General features: G+C 42.6%; 1 non-coding gene across 1 annotated transcript; it reads right to left on the bottom strand.

Moving 5' to 3' along the window:
- Positions 1-680: 680 nt before the first annotated feature.
- LOC148538451 (U6 spliceosomal RNA) lies at positions 681-787 on the bottom strand. The gene has a single exon (XR_015872433.1). It is a non-coding gene; the product is annotated as a U6 spliceosomal RNA (small nuclear RNA).
- Positions 788-24,452: the final 23,665 nt, after the last annotated feature.

The raw sequence follows: 24,452 nt of genomic DNA, 5'->3' as shown, positions 1-24,452 counted from the left end.
GACGTTGCGCATGGCATTCTGGGAGTACCGCTGTGAGAAGAGGACGGACATGGAGCAGCAGCAGCACAACTCCAGAACAAGCAGCAGCATGGGGCCGAGACCCGTCTGCCTCCCAATGGGCAAATGGCTTCCCTCCCCCTGGCAAAAGCCCTCCCAGCCCTGGCACACAGTGCAGTCCAGGCAGCAAAATTAATATTTTCTGTGTCTTTTTTTTGCGACCACAGCCACACTTCAATCAGGCCATGATCCCTGGGCCCTGTTTAAAAATGTTATATGGATCTCCTGAAATTTTGCGGAACCCAAATCTTTTCATCTTACAGTAGCTGGGAAAGAGTTCAAATCGATCTGCTGAGTTAAAATCCGGGAAGTCCTTAGTCCATGAAGACCAGACTGTGGGCCAAAGGCAATCAACATTGCTGGGTATCAAATCAGAGTAAAGAAAACAGAGTCTGAATTTACAGTAGTAGTTAAATTGGAAAGGGCAAGAATGTAAGGGGCATGGAAACATAGGCAAACAATGGGAATGCTGTGTCAATTTACTGCATGCATAGTGCCTGGCCTGCAAATAAAGTAAGAATTGGGAATGTGGGATATCGCATTTATCTCTTCGCTGTTGAAATGAATAAAGGTTGCCTCCAGGGTCAAAAATTTCACGAATCGCAGTAACACCCTTCTCTTTCAAAAATATGGAATGCTTCACGAATTTGCGTGTCATCCTTGCGCATGGGTCATGATAATGTTCTCTGTATTGTTCCAATTTTAGTATATGTGCTGCCGAAGCGAGCACAAAAGTCCTTATTTTAATGTAAAAATACCAGGATAAAGTATATTATCTCCTGTGCATGGAATGGGTATGAAATCCCGGCAGTCCCGATGCTTGGGTAAGTATACTTACCTTCTCCCCCTAACTCTAACCCTCTGTTTCTACATCTTAACACTAACCCGCCCCACTGCTCACCCTAACCCCCCCAGTGGTGCCTAACCCTAACCCACCCCTGGGGTACCTAACCGTAACCACCCCCTCCCCTAGCCTAACCCTAGCTCCCCCCACCCCATGACGCTTAGTCCTAACCAGCCCCGATATACTTAAGTTCGGCATCCTGGCTGTGTTCGCCTCCTGACGGTATTCCGGGGCTAATCTTCTAGCCGGTAGTGGCATTCCAGCGCCAGGCTTTCTTTAGCCGGGATGCCGCATGTCGGTATATTAACTACATCCCCCCTGTACACCGCTGCTTATAAATAACATTGTGTTTCAACTTTAAAAGTGTTTGGTAAAATATTGCTAATAACGGCAATTAATTTTCAGTGTCATTTTTTCTGAAAACCAGAGATGGGTTTAACGATGTGGGAGTCTGGGACGTGTATTATAGGGATAGAACAGGGGTTTTTTTTTAACATGCAGATAGATGGGAGGTGCAAGTGTTTTTTGATCAATATTTTACAACTTGTACATACAAAATTATAATCACTAGAAAGACAATGTACCCTAAAATACTCTAAGCACTTGTCTACAGAATTACACATGCTGGTTATCATTTTTCATTCATTAATAAAAATTGCTAAGTTCTACCCTATGAAACCTTATAACAGCCTCCTATACTTTGCTTAGAGCCACTAGCAGCTTCCTACACTGTCCTTATGGCAACTTGTGATCTTATTTTACACTTCTCTGGGGGGGTTCAGAATGATTTCCTGACTCTTTCATGCACTTAACATGGATCACACCCTGCAGAATTAGCTAAAACAGGAACCACAAAAGTTTATTACGTTGGATATGCCAACAGCAGAAAGAGTGTCTGAACTAAAAGCTGACAGGAAAGATATGAGAAAACGTCAAAGGAAAACCACCCAAAAGGTATTCTGAGGAGTTTGCAAACATCACAATTTTGTGAAACTCAAAATATTCAGAAAGCAAAGTCATGCAACGATTGGGAAGAATGGAAATCAGTGGCAGACAAAGGGATGGCTTCCTTAAATGAAAACAGTACAAGGACTGTAGTCAGTAGGCCAAGTCATAGAAAAAAAGTCTAAAATAAATGGATCTTCTGTAAAAAGCTCAATGCAGATGGAACCATTGCCCATTATAAAGCCCAACTAGCCACAAAGCTATATATACAGAATCTGGGATGGATAACGATGAGATCTGCTCTCCAGTGGCAAGGTAGAGTATGTTTTGTTTAGTCATTGCTATACCTATCATGTATGACTTATTCCTATACCGTTTAGACTTTGACTCAGCTTTCTTAAATTGCTAAAGAAATTTACATGGAACCAGTGCCGTAGAGAGCCAGGCCGGGGGAAGGGGGACGTGACCTAATTGTGAGAGGCATGGCTATGCCACTTAGGGAAAAAAAGAAAAAAAAAAAACTATTTGCAGCGCAGTGAGCAATTTCCCCACTGTAGCCCAGAACACAACAGCATAAGAGTCAGGGGGGCAGCGTTGGACCCAGGCCCCCACAACAAGCCTGGGTAATTAGTACCTGCTCAACACCTCTCGGCACCCCTGACAAGAGGACTAAACAAACCAAAGCCATGCCACCCACATCTAAAGAAGAGTTAGAGGACATGAGAGATGCACTACTGGAAGTTTAATGTCTGCCAGTGTAGCAACTTGTCCAGACATCACACATGCTGTGAGCCGGATGAGCCAATTTGCTATAAACCCAGGGAAACCAACATTGGACAACAGTTAAAAGATTCTTAAGATATTGGAAAGGTTCATCTTCTTTAAAGCTAGAATTTAATAATCTGGGAATTCCGCTTTGAAATTTTTCTGTGGCGCCAAGTACGGTTTAGATGAGAAAGACTGTCGGTCCTACACAGGATATCTATGTGTTGGCACAAAAATAGACAAATCACAAGTGCACAACTCCAAATTACTGATTATATATAAATATATATACATTCCATAGACAAAAAACCTTACGGTTTCACATGTCCCATAAGGCTGCTTAGACATGATCTGAAAATTCACAAAACTTATTGATTTTCTGCCACTCAAACTTCAAAAAGCAATGAAATTACGATCATTAAGGCTGACGTCTTAATGGATGTTTTCCTTGCGCAAATCAGATATGGTATGCCATCACACCTGTGGTTAACTGCAGATTCAGCACTCTCACAGAATGAGATTGCTGTCACTCACAAAATGGTGGAGCTGCTAATTCACAGAACTGTGTGCTCATTGAAATACACACATGCAGTCTCTTCTAATTTACCTGAACCCCAAAAGCACATATCCTGGCACATCCGTACCTCTAATAGCTTTTGAAGTGTAGCACCTTGAACATCCTGCCCCCCTCCGGAATTTTCTATGGAGAAATCCATTTTTTTAGATGCAGCCTTAATATAAGCACACGCATACATATATACATATTTATATATATTATATGTGTGTGGGTAAATACAATAAGAGAGAGAAAAAAAACAACATTGCAAATATAAAATAAAAAGTTCCTTTATTTGTAATAATGGCAGGGCTAGTGATGTACTGGAAGGGTCCCCTTGTAGAATTATTCATAAGCAATCATACTAGATAACAAGGTTTATAAGCATTGGCGAAATTAGACATTTGGTAATGGGTGGTCCAAATTCCAACCCCTCACTAGAACTTGTGCAAATGGCGAGCACCTCCTAATCGTGACCTAATAAAAATATACTGTTGCGCTTCTCTGCAGCACATCACCTGACTGTTTCCTATAATTACACATATCTACGCATAATTGTGATGTAGAATAAACTAAATTAAATGATAGTTATAAACAGTGGTCGAAGTGGGAATAAGTGATGATATGGAAAGTTAAAGTGAACTGCAAGACTGCCTAGACTCCTAGGAGTGTATTTACTAAAGTGAGTTTTTAGAAGTGGAGATGTTGCCCATAGTAACCAGATTCTAGCTATTATCTTGTAGAAGGTGCTAGTTAAATGATAAGTAGAATCTGATTGGTTGCTATGGGAAACAACTCCACTTCTAAAAACTCTCACTTTAGTAAATATACCCCCCAGAATCATTAGGGATTTGGATAGTGTGAAATTAATTTCAGGTGCTTTTTAACAGTCCTGTTACCAGCTGAGATTCAAATGCTAGGCTACTAAAAAAGAAAAATAGTTAGCATTTATTAATCTATCACCCGCTTCAACAAGGGACAGGAAAATCAGCCAGAAGATCTCACCTGCCGCATAGGTCTACGTCACCTCGATCCCTGGAGTACTTCTGCACTCTTTGCAGGAGCCATGATGGGAAATAAATGTGATGACAAAGTACCGACAATAGCAGGAAATTTACGACTGTGGCCGCACTGCTATTGGGCAGGTGGAGGGGTGAACAAGGCCTCACTGTGATGATTGCTCCAATTGCTTCGTTCTGGATCCAGCACACTCTGCCCAAAAGGAGTGTGTCCTGCAGGACCCAGGTCTTTTTTTTTAAGCCCCTGTCCTCATTTGTATGTAAAAGATGCGCAGTAGCCATAAGTGCTAACACTGAATCAGTATTTTTGCTGTATAGCAAGAAACAAAATAATATAGAAATAACATTTCTAAAACAACATGGCATAAACACAGCTGCTAGCAGTATGGGCCTACAGGATAAAAATTGTAAAAAAATGTAAAATTAAATAACATTTACCAATGTGGTGTTAAAACGGGTTGGGTATGATATCCCGGCTGTCGGGATACTGCTGGTCGTAATACCGACAGTGGCATCCCGACAGCCTGAATACCGACACCTATAGTACTCTAAGGTATGTACATTTTAACCCCTACCCTAACCCCTACACTAACCGTGCCTCCCAGGTGCCTAACCCTCCCCGTAATGCCTAACTCTAAACTCAGCTAGCTAATGCTACCCTCCCCCTGCACCCTGATATTTACCTTTGGGATACCAAGGAGCGGGATACTGGTACCGGGAGCCTGACTTGTCAGGATTTCGACATCGGTATCAAGACCGTCGGCATGCGCTCACTGGGATGCCGACTACATCCTGTTTAAACTATTCACCTCATTCTTTAGGGGCCTCATGGAAGGGGCTGGCTGACCACTTTTAGCCTGGGCGGCAAACACAAGGATGTGACCTTGTCTTTTCTACTAGCACGGTGCTGTAGAAAATTGGGTGGGACAAAAAATGTGCAAGCATTGTTTGTCTCATGTGAGGGTGGTTTACACAGCCAATGAAATGTATAAAAAAATGTTATGTGATATGCTAAGCTTCATATAAACCATTAGATCCATTGCACACTCCCCACTCATGGTAGAGCAACTCCCCACCTGGTGCTGCGGAAGCCGACGTGGGGGTGAGAGACAAAAGAAGTGGAGAGCACAACAGGTACAAGAGTGGGAGGGACATAGCAAAAGGCAGGGTAACAGGGCGCAAAAAGAGTAGTAGTGAGAGACAGAGGGGAGAGAGAAACTGAAATGTGAAAAGATGGGGGGAACGAGCAGTAGAGGGGGGCATAGAGTGAGACAGGTGATATAAGGGGCAAAAATATGGGAAAGATGGAAAAAGGAAGAAGCAGGATGCAAATGAGATAAAATCGGGGAGAGAGATGGGGAAGAGGGGGTGAATGATGGCAAGGTGGGGGAAGAAAGAGGAGAGAAGACACCTGCAATGTTGGACACAATAGCTATTGACTCAGCGAATGATGGGTCCAAAACACTAGTAACACATGTCTGTATGCCAACGCTGAAATACCGTCAAGGGAGTTAAGATAGGCATCAAAATACCGACGCCTATCTTAATCCCGACGCCAGAATCCAAGCGGAAACGTGCGCATACGAGGTAAGTCTGGGGCGCCTGTCCTGTTAGCCCGGGGTGCAGTTAGCAGGGTTAGCGATAGTTTTTTTTGAGGGGGAGATTAGGGTTAGGCACCCCTAGGGGGGGAGTTAGGTTTAGGCATGAAGGAGGGGGACTTAGGTTCAGGAACTAATGGGGAGGGTTAGGCTACAGGAAGGGAGGATTAGGGTGGGAGGGTAAGTATACTTACCCGACCCATATCCGGATTCCAACCATCAGGGTGCCGCTATTGGTATTGTGACAGGAGGCATCCCGACAGCTGGCATTACATACCCATTCCGTTTATAAAGCAAAAGCTTTTATTCACATGCCAGAAAGGAAAGAACTAAATTGATCCTACTTTCTAAAAAGACACACTGCCATCACATATACAGATGCTTCTCAGTACTCTGAATCACATAAGTACAATTTAAAATAATTAAATGGGGCTTGACTTTTCCAGTTAAGGTACAAATGAAAGATCTTCCGCAATAAATATTTTAATAAAATGCCCTCTTACACTGCAGGTTTGACAGGAAGCACAAAAACTGACATACCGGTATTTATAAATAGATATTTGCAGGGTATTGGCCAAAAACATGCCTAAAGGATCCCCAGGGTATAAAATGGAGGGACCACAGCAGATATCTCTAATACTGTATATGCAGCAATACCTCTATTTTCCTACCGCTGAGAAGCCCCCATAGGTTTCTATGGGGGCTGCTATGCAGTCGGATTTACCAAAGTACCGAATGTGAAGCATTCAGGAGTTTGGCCTATAGACTACTTCTGTATCTGGGACCACGCTTGCATAGTATGCGAGGACCAGAATCAGGAAGCAGAGTGATTGCATAAGCTATCTTTCTGCTTCCAGCTCTTCGCTGGGATGGGCTCTTGTCAGATTACACCTCCCAGCAATAATGTAATGCTACGTTTGCATTATAATTTCCATTTTCACATTGTGAATTTAGATGCAAAATGCTGTATTTATCACATAATGCAGATTGTCATAAATATGCCCCTAAATATCAAACTAAGTAAAATGTAGTTTAATAAGGAGGTATGACAACTCTGCGGGCAGAATTTAGGATTCATAAAGTGCCAAGCATGGATCTTGTACAGAACATAACAGAGGGTAATGCTGCATTACTCAGGGCTGGAACTCCCCAAACACTCTCACAGCACAGTAGGTGATAATAAGTGCTGCACTGATGTCAGAGTATTCTGATTCCAATGAATGAGTCCTATAAACACTGTAAAACAACCACCATTCACTCAGTTTTACCTTTCTATGCAGCCACAGCTGCTCTTACCTTTCTTATTTCACACTTCACATTTCTCATTATAGCGATGCCCTGGGATGGCTCGGCAGTGCCGATTTCGGGGTGTCCTGTACTCTATATTTGAACCCTAGTATGTTAGGGACCTACCCTACCGAGGTTACCTGGATATGGTAACAAGGCCCATAACCTTGGCCATGATTATGCTAAAAACCTCTATTGATTACAAAATTGTATTGCATAATGTATATATATTTATATATAATCAGTAATTTGGAGTTGTGCACTTGTGATTTGTCTGTTTTTGTGCCTGCAATAAAGTCTCAACAGGTAGCACCTCCCATTATATATATTCAGGGTGTGCAGTCCATGAATCTTTCCTATACACTATCTATTTGTGTAATCAGGCACAGCCAAAAGCTGGAGAAGTAGAAAGCCACCCACTGTAGCCCTATCCTCCGCTGAGGTAGAGTACATGGCATATACAGAAGCAGCTAAGTAAAGAACTATTCATAAAAAGAGCGAATTAACTCTTTTGGATCAAGATGAAACCATTAATTTAGTATGTGACAACACAGGTGTAATTGATCTATCTTACAGCACCAAGCACCACAGACAGTCCAATCACATTGCAGTTAGACACCACTTCATCCATGAGCTAGTGGAGAGTGGAGCTAGTGTGTGTTACCTTTGTAGCAAGTGAAGATAATCCTGCTGATATGCTCACAAAGGGACTAACATCACATTTACTAAACATGTTCATAGGGAAATGTGGACAGAAAAGTATTCAACATGTTGATATGTTTTCACTGTTTTATGTTTTTGATGCATAACACCTGTTTCAGCTACAGGTAATTTACCATGAAATGAGGTAATTATATTTATAGTAACTGGGGACAGACTGTAGCGACGAAGGGCAGGGGTGTAAAAGAGGAGTGCACTCCAGAGCTAACTCCTGTTCCTGTATTGAAGCCAGACAGTTACCTTTACCAAAATAGCAGCCCGCAAACCCCTACTGCACACACCCAACCCCACAACATCTTAGAGTATCTCTATGTGACTTTGCAGCACGTTACTCCAGGAAGGTACTACCACAGATATTACAGCTACCACGACCTCTAGTGACATAAGCGCTTACCCTGTATTAAATCGTGTTACCGCTGACAACCACTGCTATACTGAATAAACCTCTAAACTACGGATGAGTGGGTTCGGATCTCAGAGAACTGAACACACCCAAATTTCGGGGATCTGGGGCAATCCGAGCCAAGCTCGGATCTCCCTGCCTGCCCCGGCTCCCTCACCCGAGGCAAAACCTTGCGATCCCGCTGTCGGGTCGCAAGGTTTTGTATTGAGCGTGTTTAACGCTGATTGGCTGAGAGAGCTGTCTGTCACGGCTCTCAGCCAATCAGCATTAAGCCCATTTAATATGCAAACAGGAAGCAAAAGAAAATGGCGCCCGCCATCCCCCGCTGCCTGACACCGCCGGCACCCCTCGCTGCCAACACCGCCAGCACCCCCACTGGCAGCATCCCCCACTGCCGACACTGCCAGCACCCCTGCACTGCTGTCCCACATACTGAGGACACCGTCAACGACCCTCACACTGCCAACACTCCCACACTGAGGACACCACCAGCACCCATGTACTGCTGACACTGCCAGCAAACCTGCACTGAGGACACTGCTGGCACCCCCGTACTGCCAACATCGCCGGTACCCTTCACTGAGGGCACTGCCAGCACCACAGCACTGCCATTCCGCGTACTGAGGACACTGTCAGTGACCCCTGCACTGCTGACACAGCCAGCAAACTTGCACTAAAAACACCGCTGGCACTCCCGCACTGCGGACATTGCCAGCCCCACAGCACTGCCATTCCATGTACTCAGGACACCGGCAGCGACCCCCGCACTGACGACATAGCCAGCAAACCTGCACTAGAGACACCACTGGCACTACCGACATCGCCGGTACTCTTCACTGAGGACACTGCCAGCACTGCAGCACTGTCATTCAATGTACTGAAGGCGCCGTCAGCAACCTCTTCACTGCCGACACAGCCAGCAAACCTGCACTGAAGACACCGCTGGCACCCCCACTCTACTGACATCACCGGTACCCTGCACTGAGGACACTGCCAGCACCACAGCACTCCCATTCAATGTACCGAGGACACCGTCAGCAACCCTGCTCTGCCAAAGCTGCTGTCACAGTAAGTGCACTATTGGTGTATCCAACCCACACTGTATTACACACTGTATCCATGTTGGAAATTGGAAGCTGAACTGCCACATGTTAGTGCCGCCCACTGTGTCACCTGGCTTAGCCAGCCAGCTAGCTGGATGCAACCTTTTGGCCTTAACTAGATTAAAAAAATAATTTTGTGAGGTGGTCAAAATTGATTGGAAATGAGTGGAAATAAAGGTTATTGAGGTTAATAATACTGTAGGAACAAAAACAGGCCCATTTTATGTGATTTTAGCTGTTTTTATATTTTTTAAAAAAAACAGATCCAAAAGCGAAAAACAAAACACCAAGGACATAAATCCAAAACCAGATTCAGATCCAAATCCAGACCACAAGGGTCGGCGCACATCTCTACTCTAAACCTGCTTAAGGTTAAACTGTGTGGCCTAAACTCCATTTTACATTCCGCTGGTCCCTATTGTTTTACACCAATAGGACATAACAACAGATGCAGCTATCACTTGGCAAAAAACAAATAGAAGGAGTTCTCACTGATTTATTGCAGGGTTTCTGTATCACAGATCTGAATGGTGCCCTTGGATAAGCACACACAAAACATGCTATCTATTTCCTAGGATGGTGCTGGAGTAGTCAGGAAAGAAAGCTGTCAGAGTGACACTTTGCTTGCTGCCACTTCTGTAAATTGGAGGTTGGAAACATTAGGAATAAAAAGGTGGGTTAGTACAACAGAAAGACTGATCACTGCTTTTCACCCTATAATTTGTCAATCTTGCAGAGTGCTGAGGATGGTTGTGCAGTATGCACTTCTAAGCAAGGTCAGAATAGGCGACTTCCCAGCAAGACATCAGCTGAGGGGGAAGAAGGCACAGCTTGCAACTCTCAGTGCTTTCTAAATAGGAGGAAAAAATGGACGCGGAGAGATGCCGTTTCAAAAGAAGCTAAAAGAGATGCTGGGAGTTTGCTAAAGTACAGCTTCGACCTCAGACGCCGCTCTGTGAACTGCAGAGAGAAGAAAGCCAAATCTCTTCTCTGAACATCAGACATGATATCCCCTAGAACACACTGTTCAAAGCTCATCTCAATCAGATATACAAAGATTATATTTACCCCATCAAAGCTTTAATGTCCTGTCACACATAGCAACATATATTGGGATTGTAATTAAGTGAAAGCACTTAGCCTTGCAATAACATCTCTGCCATTATAGAGGTAGCTTTATTATTTCATTTATATTTAATAGCTTTTCAAACAAACCATAGGAAAGCTTGCTGGAAGTGCAGTAACAAGCCTGGAGAACAATACATATCTTGTAAAGGGCTGGCAATATTCCATTGTGGAATCAGACTACAGTTAATAATTAAATTTATATTCATGATGGAAGGATCCACGCTTTTTATTTTTCATTTATTTTTATTGATCTGGTATTATTACTTGCATATCAATATAGTGTAATTATCGACAGGGGGATCGATCATTTTTGACTAAACGATAATTGGCGCATGTGCGCTGGACAGCCTCTTCTTCATTCACAGAAGGCTTAATTATATGACACAATAACTGCATTATGCTATTACTGGTACACAAAGCAAAGAAAGTGTGAATTCCGGGTCCATGGTCTGAAAGTTGGCAGCTGCAAGAACACTTGGAACACCAGCAGAAAATATAGACCATGGACCATACATATAACAACAACCTGCACTCACTTTCCACACAAATCATAGAGTGTATGAAAGCCCTCCACCTTCATTCTTACCCATACTGCATAACATGCACGTCATAATTAGCTCCCACTGCTAGTATAACCACCCAGATTATCAAAGAATATCAGAGCAGACTAACATACAAGTAGCCATAGAGATTGGATAATGCCACATATCCACTACATTGCTGTAAACACTTGCATGTCGTGTTCCCAATCCACATGTAGCCATGAAGATCCACATGTAGCCATGTAGCCATGGATAATGCCACATATCTATTACATTGCTGTAAACAATTGCATGTCATCCCAATCAGTATGGATTTAACAGATTCGACAGGTTTCGGGAAGAATGCTATACTAACACTACACATATGTCAGAACACCAGGCTACATATCAGCACACCTGGGGGTAAATTTACTAAGCATCGAGTTTGGGTGACATTGCAATCTCGGGTGAGATTAGGCATGTTTTTCAAATCGCAAATTTACTAAAGGCAAAGTCAGGTGAGTTACAGAGAGATTTCTCTCATCTCACTCGCAAAACTCGGGAGAGCTAGCAAACTCGAATCTTCTCACCATCCGCCAAACTCTGAAGTACTTTTCACATAAAAGATACAGCTCGCAAATTTACCAAGAATTGGGATGACAATCTCCGGTGAGATGTCTGCAAACTCTCTGCCAAATTGACGTTTTAAACACTCACCTCCAGAGCTGCAAGTTTGGATGAAACATACAGAAATCATTGTGATTTGTTATGTTTCTTTTTTTAACTTGTTAAATTATTTTTAATTATTTTTAAAAAAATTACGTGAGGTCCCCCACAAAAAGACTAACCAGCCCCGGACTTGTCAGCCTGTCCTGGTTCTTAAAATTACAGGGAAAAAATGTGTAGGGTCTCACTGTAATATAAGAACCAGCACCAGGCAGCAGGGCCAGACCTGGTTTTAAATACATGGAGAAAAAATTTGCATGAGGTTCACCATATATTTAAAACCAGCTCTGGACCCTTTCTAGCAGGGGACTGATGCCACAGCCAGGGGAGCCCTTTCACCAAGACCACCAGCTGCAGCATCAGCCCTGACCGCTAGTCAGCCCAGGCCAGGGATCCCTGGGGAGTTAGGGACCCCTCCAATAAAGAGGTCTCCCTCTCCAGGGCACCCATGGCCTAGTCTGATAGCCTGGGGCTATCCCTGCCACCCCTGGGTGGTGGGTTAATAGTATTAGTGTGTAGTGTAAACTAAACGGTTAAATATTGTCTTTAGTTGTGGAACTACACGTACCAGCAAGCCTCCCCCACATGCTGGTATTTGGAGAACCACAAATACCAGCATGCGGGGCATTACTGGCCCACTGGTACTTGTAGTTCCACAACCAAAGCAATACGTAAAACACAACATACACCGTGAAAGTAAAATTTTATTATAACATACATCCATGCACACTCACACTATCACACATACTCACCTAATATCCAAAGTAATCCATAGGGATACCTATAAATAAAAATTCCATACTCACCTCTCCTATGCGTAGTTCACATCCTCTTCTCCAAGTAGGCATCCAAAGGTTTAAAATAAAAACACGAATGTTCACAAATCCAAGCAGACTGAGTAAAGATATGTGTGCGTACACCTCTACCTTTACTCCACGCAAATGACCGGGGCACACATGTGCCCCATCATTGAAGGAGCCGCCAGCCAATCAGCGGGCATCTCTGTTGGAGCAGCTCACTGTTTGGCTGTATACGGTCAGCGTGTCTCCCCATAGACATCAATGGAGAGAAATCTCCATTGAAGTCTATGCTGGTACCCGCTACATCGTATCATTGATGTAACCACAAGGTTAATTGTGTTTAACCTTGTGGTTACATCAGTAGATACAATGTAGCGGTGTAAAAGGGGTATAAGTGACAGAGCAGCAGCATAAACACATAGCAGTTTAAGTAAAATATACAGTAGCACATTTAGGAAACATAGTGGCACTGCAGTGGTAGACAGGATGGCAGTTTAATATAAACTAAACAATGCTATAGAATGTTTTCATTGATCAAGAACTACTGTAGATCAGAAACCAGCACAGATAAATGGAGGTACTATTTAGTGGAAGCCAGGTAAAGGAATGATTGATTGATGTTAATAATTTAACAAAAATGTAAATCAGAGAAATGGAAAGCACTTATACAAAACAAGCATCCAAAATCCAAATGAGGTTGGCTGATTGATTACAGAATACAACTATAAAGTAAAAATAATTTGATAAATGGAACAAATCATTAAAAAACAAGAATCCAAATGAGATTGATTGTATATAGAATATAACTGAATAAAAAAAATATAAAAGGAAAAAACATAAATAAGAACTCAAATGAGATTGATTGATTAGTGTTAATAAATGAACTATAAAAAAAGTATTTCGAAGAAATGGAAAATACTACTAAAAAACAAGCATCCAAAATTCCAACGAGATTGAGCCCTTAGGATTTAAGGCAGAGTAACAGACTAGCCAAATTGAATAATTAATTATTCATAATATTATTTGATTATACCAGTCTGCATCTGACAAGTAACTGCAAGAAATGGGGCCTATTTGCCTTAATGAGAAGCTGGTGATGGATGGCATTGCAAGATACAAAAGAATACCCAAGTAAAGTACAGTATTATACAGGTTAGGTTTAGGCACTAGGGGGGAGGTTAGGTTTAGGCACCGGGGAGGGGGTGTCAAGTTTCGGGTGCGCGGAGGGGGAGGTTAAGTTTAGGGTTAGGCAACGGGGAGGGAATGTTAGAAAAATACTTACCTATCTTCTCTATGGGTGTCGGGATTCTGGCTTTTGCGATGCTGCTGTCCATATTCTGAACAGCGGCTTCCCGACAGCCGGGATTTCATACCCAACCCACTGTATTATGTGTGTACTGCATTATGTTTGTACTGGGAATCAGTTTCATATACCGGCAGATGGGATGCCGGCGGTCAGAAGACCGACAGTGGCATCCCGATGGTGAACATCCAGACAGGGGCCGATAAGTAGCCTAACACTCCCCCTCTCCCTCCCCAACCCCAACCCTACCCCTACGCCGGTGGTGCCTAACACTAATCCCTCCTTCCTGCACCCTAAACTTAACCCTTCCCGGGTGGTGCCTAACCCAAAACCTCCCCAGTCAGTGCCTAACACTAACCCCCCCTCCCCGGAGCCTAACCCTAACCCATCCTGGCAAGTGCCTAAACCTAACCCCCACCCATCCCCGGCCTAACCCGCATACTTACCTTAGGGATACCGACATTGGTATTGTAATCTCTTCAGGATGCCGGTGTCAGCATTCTGACGGGCATCGGGATTCCGGCATCGGTATCCTGACGTCCGACATCTTGACTGGATCCCCTTCATTATATGTGTACTGTATGTAATTGCTTTACATATTGTCTATATAATCTTGAGTTATCTTGCAATGTAAATGGGTTATTTGTAAGTCTTGCATTGTGTTCATAATAACTGAAAAAAAGGAACTGAGGAATTTGTCCATACTTAGATTATTTGTCGCTAATACTTCTGGGTTTGCTAAATTGTGGTATAGACCTAGTAAAAGATACACTGCAAGCGATACTCAGAGGCTTCTCACTGGGACAAATGTTGCAATCAGTAGAGACTGCCTATGGAATAATGTCATACAAGACAATGGACAATGGTACAAGGAATAATTAGAATTATCTAATAACCAATTATGATTTTTATTGGCTCTTCTAAGTGAGATTGACTTATCTGTGTAGAACCCAAACATTGTGGCCTCCAAACCAGTCCTGATAGTCATCTGCTGACTAATATGAGGGTGGTCAGGTAGCAAACCGAGGTCAGGCTAGCAGCATAGGACCAGCAGTCAAAACAAAGCTAATATTAGGGTTATTGGAAGACAAACATTGTGAAAACAAGTCAGGACTTTACCCAGAGAGTCAGACAGGGATATATACACAAGGAGCACACACTAGTAGGGAACATAAGCTGTTACTCAGACACTGTCTGAAACTTATAACTAAATTGAAATAATAATGAGTTACTGTACATCAATGGCAAGATTTGTCTAAGGCAGCTATAAGAGGAGATTCTTAGAGGTGCTTATGCCTTAGGAGAGGTGTTCGTGACTGACAGGCTTAGCTGTTTTATCTTTACCATTGCAAAAGTATAACATCTACTTTGGAACTTGCTGGAGCTAACAGCAGAATAAATTGGGTAATTTGAATTAAAAAAAAAGTTGAAATTATAGCGAGTCCCTGTGATTTTAAATACTTGCTTAAGAGATGTACCTATGCCCTCTTCTTCTTGGTCTTACTCCCTCCCTTGTGATTACTGTTTTCTTTTCTTGCCAATTTATAATTCCATTCTTCAATAAAAAAAAAAAAAAAAAAAAAAGTGTCCCAAACCTAAAGACTCCCTCCTCTTTTCCTCATTCTCACCTCTACCCCATTCACACTGGAGAGGTGATACCATATGGAAATGTATGCAGATTCATTTTACAACCAATATTTAAGAAAAATTAATTATACAGTTCATAGCAAAGACGTACATTGGTGATAGCCATCTCCTAAATTGCTGCTCTGCCAACTTTCACCAGTGTTCAGTTGAACATAAAATTTTGTACAAGCCCAATGAATAAATGATTGGACCATCTATGCAAGGACTGCAGGATGTCAGGAGTTTCCAGCTCATGCTCCATTAAAATAAAGGCCTTGGGCATACACATTATCTATTTAGTTGTTTCTCTTCTGCACCAACTGTCCTGTGACATTTTCTACCCCCGAACTACCATCTAAAACAAGGGTTTGACATCATAGCCATAATCATATTTGCTCAAATATGTTGCAGCCTTTAAGTTAAGGGTCGGCAATAAGCGGTCCCTAGCCGTTGAAGAACTACACATCCCAGCATGCCCTGCCCGCAGTTTTGCCATTTGGCCATGCTAAAACTGTTGCAAGGCATGCTGGGATTTGTAGCTCAACAACAGCTGGTGGGCTGCTCATTGCCCACCCCTGCTTAAGTGCTACCTAAAGTCCCTGGAAGGATTATTGTGCAGTGACGCAGATTTGCACCTCTTTTCCATACAAGCACCTTATTTAAAATTTTGTTGATACATCTAATTTTTTAACAATTTAAAATGGCATTAAAGCTGCTCTATTTTTTCAACAAGGAAAATTTGCAGATATATAACCCAAGAATGATATTGGGCATTGTATGTAGTTTGCTTGATGTGGGGGTATGCCTGTACATATTCTTATTATTCCTCCACGTACAGTATGTCATTGAATCATTGCAAATACCTTATAATGAGAAATAATTTTTCAATATTGTATGTGACACTGATAATCTAAGCATGCACATTGAAAAAGTGTGATTTTGTGGTTACACAAACTAATTGGTAATTAATAGAATTGTACATCTGTGAAAAGCACGTGCGTATAAGATCACATGACCTGCTAAATTAATCAAAGCCAGGGAAGGAAACAGAGGAAGGTGTGAAAGCAGTTATGTAAAAATTTCTCACATGGCCAATAAACGGTATAATCTGTCAAAGAACCACCGTCATTGGTGTAACCGCTACAGTGTCACATAGAGATGCAATCATTGTTGTGATCAACATCATGGGGTCTATTTACTAAGCAGTGTTAGGAGACAGAGTGAAAAGTGATAAGTCTGTGATAAGGTGCCAGCCAATCAGCTCCCAACTGTCATCTCACAGACTGTGTTTGAAAAATGACAGTTGGGAGCTGATTGGCTGGCACCTTATCACTTTTCACTCTGTCTCCTAACGCTGCTTAGTAAATAGACCCCTATATACAGTATGTATGTAGCTGCGAGCATATGCAGATTATGCTCCCTGCTGCTCCACACCTCCACACTTCACACTGCCTGCCGCAGATGTCTGAGGAGACATAACAGCTGGACCCATTCACAGTGGTGAACGGGGGATCATTTCACAGATCACAGGCTCCCGTCCAGAGCAAACAGCCCTGGATGTTTGCTACAGCCAGACCTGTATTATCTAAGCACTGGCCAGTCATCCAGGATATCTGTGCTACTTCCATCAAGGATCTCTAAAGCACATTACATCACTGTGGAACCATCAATGTGTGGAGATCATTTAGAGAAATTTTACCTATTAACGGCACTTTTCTTCTATTGAACTGCGGTACTTATATTGTGGTTTTGTTACCATTACATAAAAATACAAATGGTTTGTAACTGTGCCCGATATTTGCAGATCTACACAGCCTAGTGGCTACTTTTTAATATATGAATCGTTACTTGTAATAAATTGTTACTTTATTGCACGTTTGTTTCAGTATGTTTTCAATTTATTCAATACTGATACCAGCGGTGTGATCCTTTTTATCAACTGAAAACAAGTGACAAATATGCAAAAGTAGAAGTAATTAGGAAGGGGGCAAATACTTTTCACACCACTGTAACTGGTGGACTTCCACAGGGACCACATCCTATCAAATTTTAATGGACACTTCTGCTTTGCATATATAAATCATTCACGTAAAACAATTGAATTATCCCATTTCTGGCAATATACACTTTAGGTAGTGTAAATGCAATATTTACATATGTTTGCAGATAATGGTTAAGGACTTAAACAAATTTTGGGGTCTGCCAGGCATAGTTCAAACCCAAAATTAGCCACACATCCTTGAACTTTTGACCAGAATTAACAATTAAAGGACAGGACTAAAGTGGATGCCACAAATCAGCAGCAGACACCCTACACTTAGGACCACCAAGCCTACATATGAAGTATATATAAGTGTATCTACTGAAATCTGGTAAATACCATTGCAAAAACAATGCTCCAGTCATCAACCATAAAGTGACCCAAGCCTGTCTACAATTCAGATATCAATACTGGCAAATCACCCTGACCCACGACTGACAGTTAAGAGGAATAAGTGCAGGAGATATGTTTTGTAGGGGATGCAGTCAAGATCCCGACAGGGGACTAAAGATAGACATCCCGACGCCTATCATTAGCCCCACTACAAAATACTGACACAAGACATACCGGACGAAGGTAAGCCGTGTGGCCTAGGGGGGGTGGGTTAGAGAAGGGAAAGTGGGGGTTAGGTACCACTAGGGGGGGTTATGGTTAGGCTCCTCCCCTGGGAGGGTTAGGTTTAGGGTGCGGGAAGGGGGGGGTTAGGTTTAGGCACTAATGGGGGAGAGGTTAGGGTTAGGCACTAGGGGGGAGGTTAGGGCTAGGCACCACTAAGGGAGGGTTAGGGCGGGGGAGAGGAGAGGGCTAGGTTACTTACCAGGCCCAGTCGGGAATTAGGTCCGTCGGAGTTCCGCTGTCGGTATTTGATTTGGCAGCTATGCAGAAAAACTTCTGGGGAGGATGCCTCCTTAAAGTGAGAGCATAACCCTGAGAGGCCACTTCTTGGACCCAGGCATCTGTTGTTTGAAACCAGAAATCCGCAAACTGAAGAAGTCGCCCCCCCCGACACTGGGATCCCCCAGGAGGATGCCCGCCCCATCAGGCCAAGGGTCTATTGTTCAGTTTAGAAGCTGGACGTCTTGCCGACCCAGACCTTTTAGCCTTGTTGTCTTGCAAAAACTAGACAGCCTAGAGGAAGACTGTTCCCCTGTCCGTCCCACAGGACGGAAGGACCGAAAAGAAACTTGCCTAGACTTTATTGTAGCCATAGATGGCAGACCTGCTGACTTTGAAACCGCCAGAGCAGCTATTATTTTATCAAATTCTGCACCAAAAAGCACCTTTCCATAGAAAGGAAAGACCTCCAGGGCCTTTTTTGAACCTGTATCAGCTTTCCAGGATCTTAACCAAAGAGCCCTGCGTGCCACTATTGAAGCTGCTGATGTCTTAGAAGCAAAAATTCCAGCATCTTCTGCAGCTCCTCCCAGATAGGAAGCCGCTTCCCGTAAGTGGGATATGTACATCATCTGTTCTCTGTTAGCATTTGGTACAGAATCTTCCAAAGCCCCTATCCATTATTCAACAGCTTTGGCTACCCAGCCTCCAGCCATAGCTGGAAGAGTAACCGTTCCAGATGATGAAAATATTGTCTTAAGACATGCTTCAATTTTTCTATCCATAGAAACCTTCAGAGAAGATGCTGACGGAATAGACAACGTAGCATTTCTGATTAAATGTGTCACATGAGCATCCACAGTAGGGGATACCTCCCACTTAGTACATACAGAAGCTGGGAAAGGATACAATGATGTTATTCTTTTATTCACATAAAACCATTTGTCAGGGTTACCCCTTGCATTCTTCATAAGCTCATAAGTGAGCTGTTCAGATATGAGAAACTCCGTTTTGGCTACCTTCCGGTGGTGTTTCAACACTGGAGACTTCTTGCTAGGAGCTGGTTCATCATCCTGAATATCTAGGATTGATTTAACCACGCTAACCAAAGAAGGAACATCCACTGTGGACAGATGGTCCTGCTCCCCCGGACTAGATCGAGGAGAGGAACCCCCTGCATCATCTGATTCCTCTGATGATGCGTCTGAATCCATATGTTGAGCAGACTGATAGAGATAATTTGCACTTAGTTGCCTTTGTAACTACCGGTCTGCTATCAACATTAGATGGAGCCATGCTCTGAGTAGAATGGCCATAAACATCCTTCCTGTAAGGATGCATAGGATGTGCAAACATGGCATGCTGTGGACACCCCATCCAAGGAGGCAAAGTGGGAGCAGCCATACGATCCACAAACTGCTTCATAACCTGGGACAAAGAGGATACCCAAGAAGGCTTTTGTCCAGGGACAGGTAATCTGGACTGGTGAGGTGGCTCTTTATAACAGACAACACACAAACCATCCTTTATGTCCTGAGGGGACAAACAGGCCATACAGGATTTACATGAAACCACCACAGGAGCCTCACTGCCCCCCTCCTGTTTACCTCTATCTTTTGACATGTTCAAAATGAAGACAATAAATGCAATGTTATGCAACAGCCTTCACAAATACTTAGTGAATGTGAAGTACCCAAAGAAAGCCTCCACCCCACAGGTATGGAGAGAAAAAACAGTGACAGCTATATTTGGCAGACAGAAATAAAGGACAGTATCAATGCAGCAGCTAGCAGACAGTCACATACAATGCATATACACAAACACCAGGAATGGTAGGACATAGAGCACTATATACCTTAACCAAGGGAGAGGTATACAGGAAGACTGACCCAAACCCTCCTGAGACCGATAGCAGCGCGCTTTAGTGGACCGTGAGCATCTCATATACTGGAGGGTAGGTGGAACAACCCAGACGCGTGAAACAATGTGTAGGGACTGCGTCTGGGTCGGGGGAGGAGCTGCCGGGGGAGCGCCTACCTCTCCTAAGCTGCATCAACCAGCCGGGGACGCTGGCCTCATGGCCGTAGGTTTGCATCTGCTACCGAATCCCGGCATCAGACGATAAGGCCCTGGTGGTCTAGTGAGGACACGGACGCTCCCAGGTCCTGACTGCAGCAACTTCTGATGCATCTCCAATGCCGGAAGCAAGGACTGCCACGCGCAATTCCTCATAAGTGAGTAATTGCCTTACCTGACATCCCCGTGTGTCCGGTTGCAGTACAGGTCCCAGCATCGCTGCTAGCACGCTCAGCCAAGAGCCGCCGGAGTAACCAGCCCTATTACTGGTGTTGCGGCCCAGCGGAGGTAGATGGAGTCGCAGTATATGCATCTTAATTCAGACGCCTAGTACTGCCAACTCAAATACATAAAAATAAAATAACAAAATAAAAGCTTAGGACTGCCTGAGCAGTCCCGTTACAAAGGTGCGTCTTGATCCTGCCGCACCAAACGAACAACTGAAGGCCTGTGGCTGGGATAAATATGGAGGAGGACCCGAGGCATCCTGGGAGCTGAAAGCTTAACTGTTTGGTGCCTGAATCTCTCCAACCACATTTCCCCATGGTTTCCCTGTGGATCCCTATGGACCCTGAAGAAGAAAATCACAACATACTCCAGCATTACATTGTGTGGTAGTATAAGTAACAGTATCAGTCCCAAAGTATGCACAGTGGGAAGTATGGACCCATTGCGAGTCATATCAGCCTGTATCTAGTGGTCATGTGCGTAGAAGAGTCTACACCTAGACTTGTCAAGAAAAAATCAGTCCATTCTTAATAAACAAGCCATGCCAACCGAACAGGAAGGCGGCTGGCACGATATTGCCGTTCCAAAGTCCAACTCCTCTGCTCCATTTACACCTCCTTTTTCCTATGAAAAATCTTAAGCTGAGTCACCTGTGAAATTTAAGTCCAGAAGGAAGGCCTTAAAGGTATCCCAAAGTAAGGGCAGTGGGGCGAGGAAAGGGGGGTTACCTGAATTAGTTTTTTGGGAAAAAAAACATCCTAAGTAACTAGCAATTCAGAGGCTGCCCCCATCTGTATCAATCAGAAAGGGTTAAATCTCCAAAAGGAGGCTTCCCTAGGAAAACAAAAAGCAAGAGTCGACAGCAGTGAGGAATTATCCAAAATACCATGGAGCAAATAAGCCATCAACTAAAGCAGGGAGTATAGAACTGGTCAGGGAGCCCACGTCTATGCGAGAAAAATGATGATAGAAGAAGCATGAGTAACAGTGCACCATAGTATATCTGTGTCGCCAAGCATCCACCAGCCCCATCTCAGAAACAAGACGCCCAAAGGAAGGTGCAAGCCTTCCTACCATCTATCCGACGCTTTCAGTTAATTTAATGCAACACAAAAAGCTTAAAGTGAGAAACATTTCACTTTGTGTGATAGCACTGACCCTGCTGTTGTAAATAATTCACCAACCAGCATTTCTGCACAGTGGAGATCTGCTAGCCAGTGTCACAAGCTCTTGTTTTGCATTGCTGCAAGACAAAGAAGCACCACCCTCCTAAGCAGTGGTTGTGTTGTGAAAAGGATAGAACAGACAGTATGCTCGATATATTTAGTCATTTCAATCTAGAATTTAGCTCACAAATACACAATGTAAATTTTTATGGGATTAATAATTTGCAAAGATGTAATTCTGCAGGGTCAGTTAGTACAATTACTTTTGTTATTGTATGTATGTTATTTTGTAGTTTTCTCACTGGTTTTAGTATAGGAATCCTTGCTAATACGGGAATACTATTATATTGCCGTACTATATGAATACCCCACTTTGTTTCAGGTATAACACAATCTTGGGCCCCCAGATATTTTCAAAACTTTGCAGACAGAAGTCAGTCAGTACCTCTCAAATGAGATTTCTAAGGTGTTACATATGTCAAGTTTAATGAAATGTGCAAGGTATAGTGACATTTCAATTATTATTTTTTGCTTGTACATGTTCAGAAAAGATTTGTGGACATTAAATCCACACCTTATACTCTTAGAACTGACAGACTGATAAGATAAAGTCGATGTCCGTAGGTTTGCTTACTTTGCACTTCAAACCATGAGATGAGCTATTTGCCACTGTACTGAAAAGCAAGGTGTAGATAATGGATTAATCTGGATGCTATAGACATAAATTGAAACACTAAACAAAAAGGATTTAGAAAAGGACAATCACTTTGGCCATTAAAGCCAATTTAAAGTGAGGTCATCCACTTTTATGTACAAGAGAATGGATTGCGTTTTGCCTCTCACCCCAAATCTAATTCAATTAATAGTTTGTTCACATCATTTTCATAGCACTCAGATAATTGTTGAGGAGTCTGGACTAAATGCTCATGAATAACATATGTACTATATACACACGACAGCAGATCTTTAAAGTAGTACTCTGAAAAATTAATCCTCAAGCTACTGTAAGGGTTCTACTGGTGAACACGGACACCTGAGACTTAATTGTGCCTATGATCCCAGTTTCAGCACATCAGCCATGCTGGGGAAATACTCTGGGTATATTCTACATATTGACATACTTTTTACATTCTGCAGGTTTTGGCCAGGTATTAACTTGATGGGGCACTGGTAAAAAAAAAAAAAAATATATATATATATATATATATATATATATATATAATAATAATAATAATTTATAAAGGCAAATATTATAACGTTGTTTGTACTATAAAGTGATCACAAATTGGTTAAGTTTGGCACATATTAGACACCGAAAGGCAGATTTAATTAGCTGTGAGGGTCCGTCGGAACTTCTTGCACAATACTATGCAAGTTACATGGCCAGGGTGTCCTTGTTTGTTTGTTTGCACGAGCGATAAAAGCAAGTTATAGCTTCTATAATAGCCCAATGTGTGTGTATCAGCACACTGTACAAGGTTCCACCTCAACATCGCTGGTGTTTGAATTTGTTACAAACAGATCCTATAGCTTTATTTAAATATTTTGTAAACAAGGACAATGAGGGGAGGAATAATTTGTTACATTAAATCCACGTCGCTTCCTATTCTATTCATCATGCTGACCAATGGTCTAGCAAACATTTACATAACATTTAGTATAGTATAAAATAATATGTCTGACTTGAAAGCATTTTCAATTACTTACACAAACCACAGGCTGATGAAAAAGGGAATTATGTTGATATATGCTCAGTAAATCGCCTGTAGATCTCTAAGCAAATATTAAATCATTCAAATTAGTTTGGATGCATGTTTAGTTAGCAACGATTTCCATAAACCCCTCCCACTCTATAAACACTTTTAGAAGAACTAAAAGAAAACAATTAATACAACAATAAAACATTGTAGACCCAGTTGGCTTAACCTAGTATTTGTTAAATCAATTCATTTTGAGATACTGTTAAAGCTCATGAAACTCAACCATATTTGCAGCTTCCATCTGCTGTTGTCTTTAAAATTATTTCTGACCTTTGACTGGAATCATTTCGATGCTTGTGTTGTTTCACAGCATTTCTTTCTTTATTACAACAAAAACAACACTACAAGATGGCATATTGCTCAGCAACCCTCTGTTTAGTCTGTTTCATACTGTACAAATAAATGAATACTTTATTCAAACTTCAACTTGTGTTCTAAAAAGTAAATTTATATGAAGTGAATAGTATCAGAACTAGGGAGAAAGAAAAGTAGGAATACCTTCAAATGTTAAGGTGCCTACACACTTGGCGATGTTTACACCATTTGCCCGATTTCAACGAATCATGACGACAAATCGTGTAAAATATGGGCAAATTGTGAGTTTCCACTCATTATCACGATGCCGATGCACGTACCCGCTCATCGCATATTCAGATCTGCTGTGCAGGACAGATTTGCCAATCTGGGACACAATACGATGCCGATCGTGAGTACTTTTTACTCACAATCTATTGCACGATTCATCGTACGTCGTGGAATTCGACTGACAGGACCCTGTACACGCCCAATCGCCATCTTTTGCAGCATCGTATGTTGGAGGAGGACGCGATTGCCTGCACACCTGATGTCTGGACTCTTGCTTTGTTGAGTATATTGCTTGCTACTATATTGATGCAACCCCACTGCCCACTAATGTCAATCACCCACCTATAAATGCATGGCCCAG

Source organism: Taudactylus pleione, unplaced genomic scaffold (assembly GCF_031769625.1).
Source record: "Taudactylus pleione unplaced genomic scaffold, aTauple2 ptg000040l, whole genome shotgun sequence".
Lineage (NCBI taxonomy): Eukaryota > Metazoa > Chordata > Amphibia > Anura > Myobatrachidae > Taudactylus > Taudactylus pleione.
Note: the sequence above shows the minus strand (reverse complement) of the source record. Positions and strands in the feature narration are given on the sequence as shown.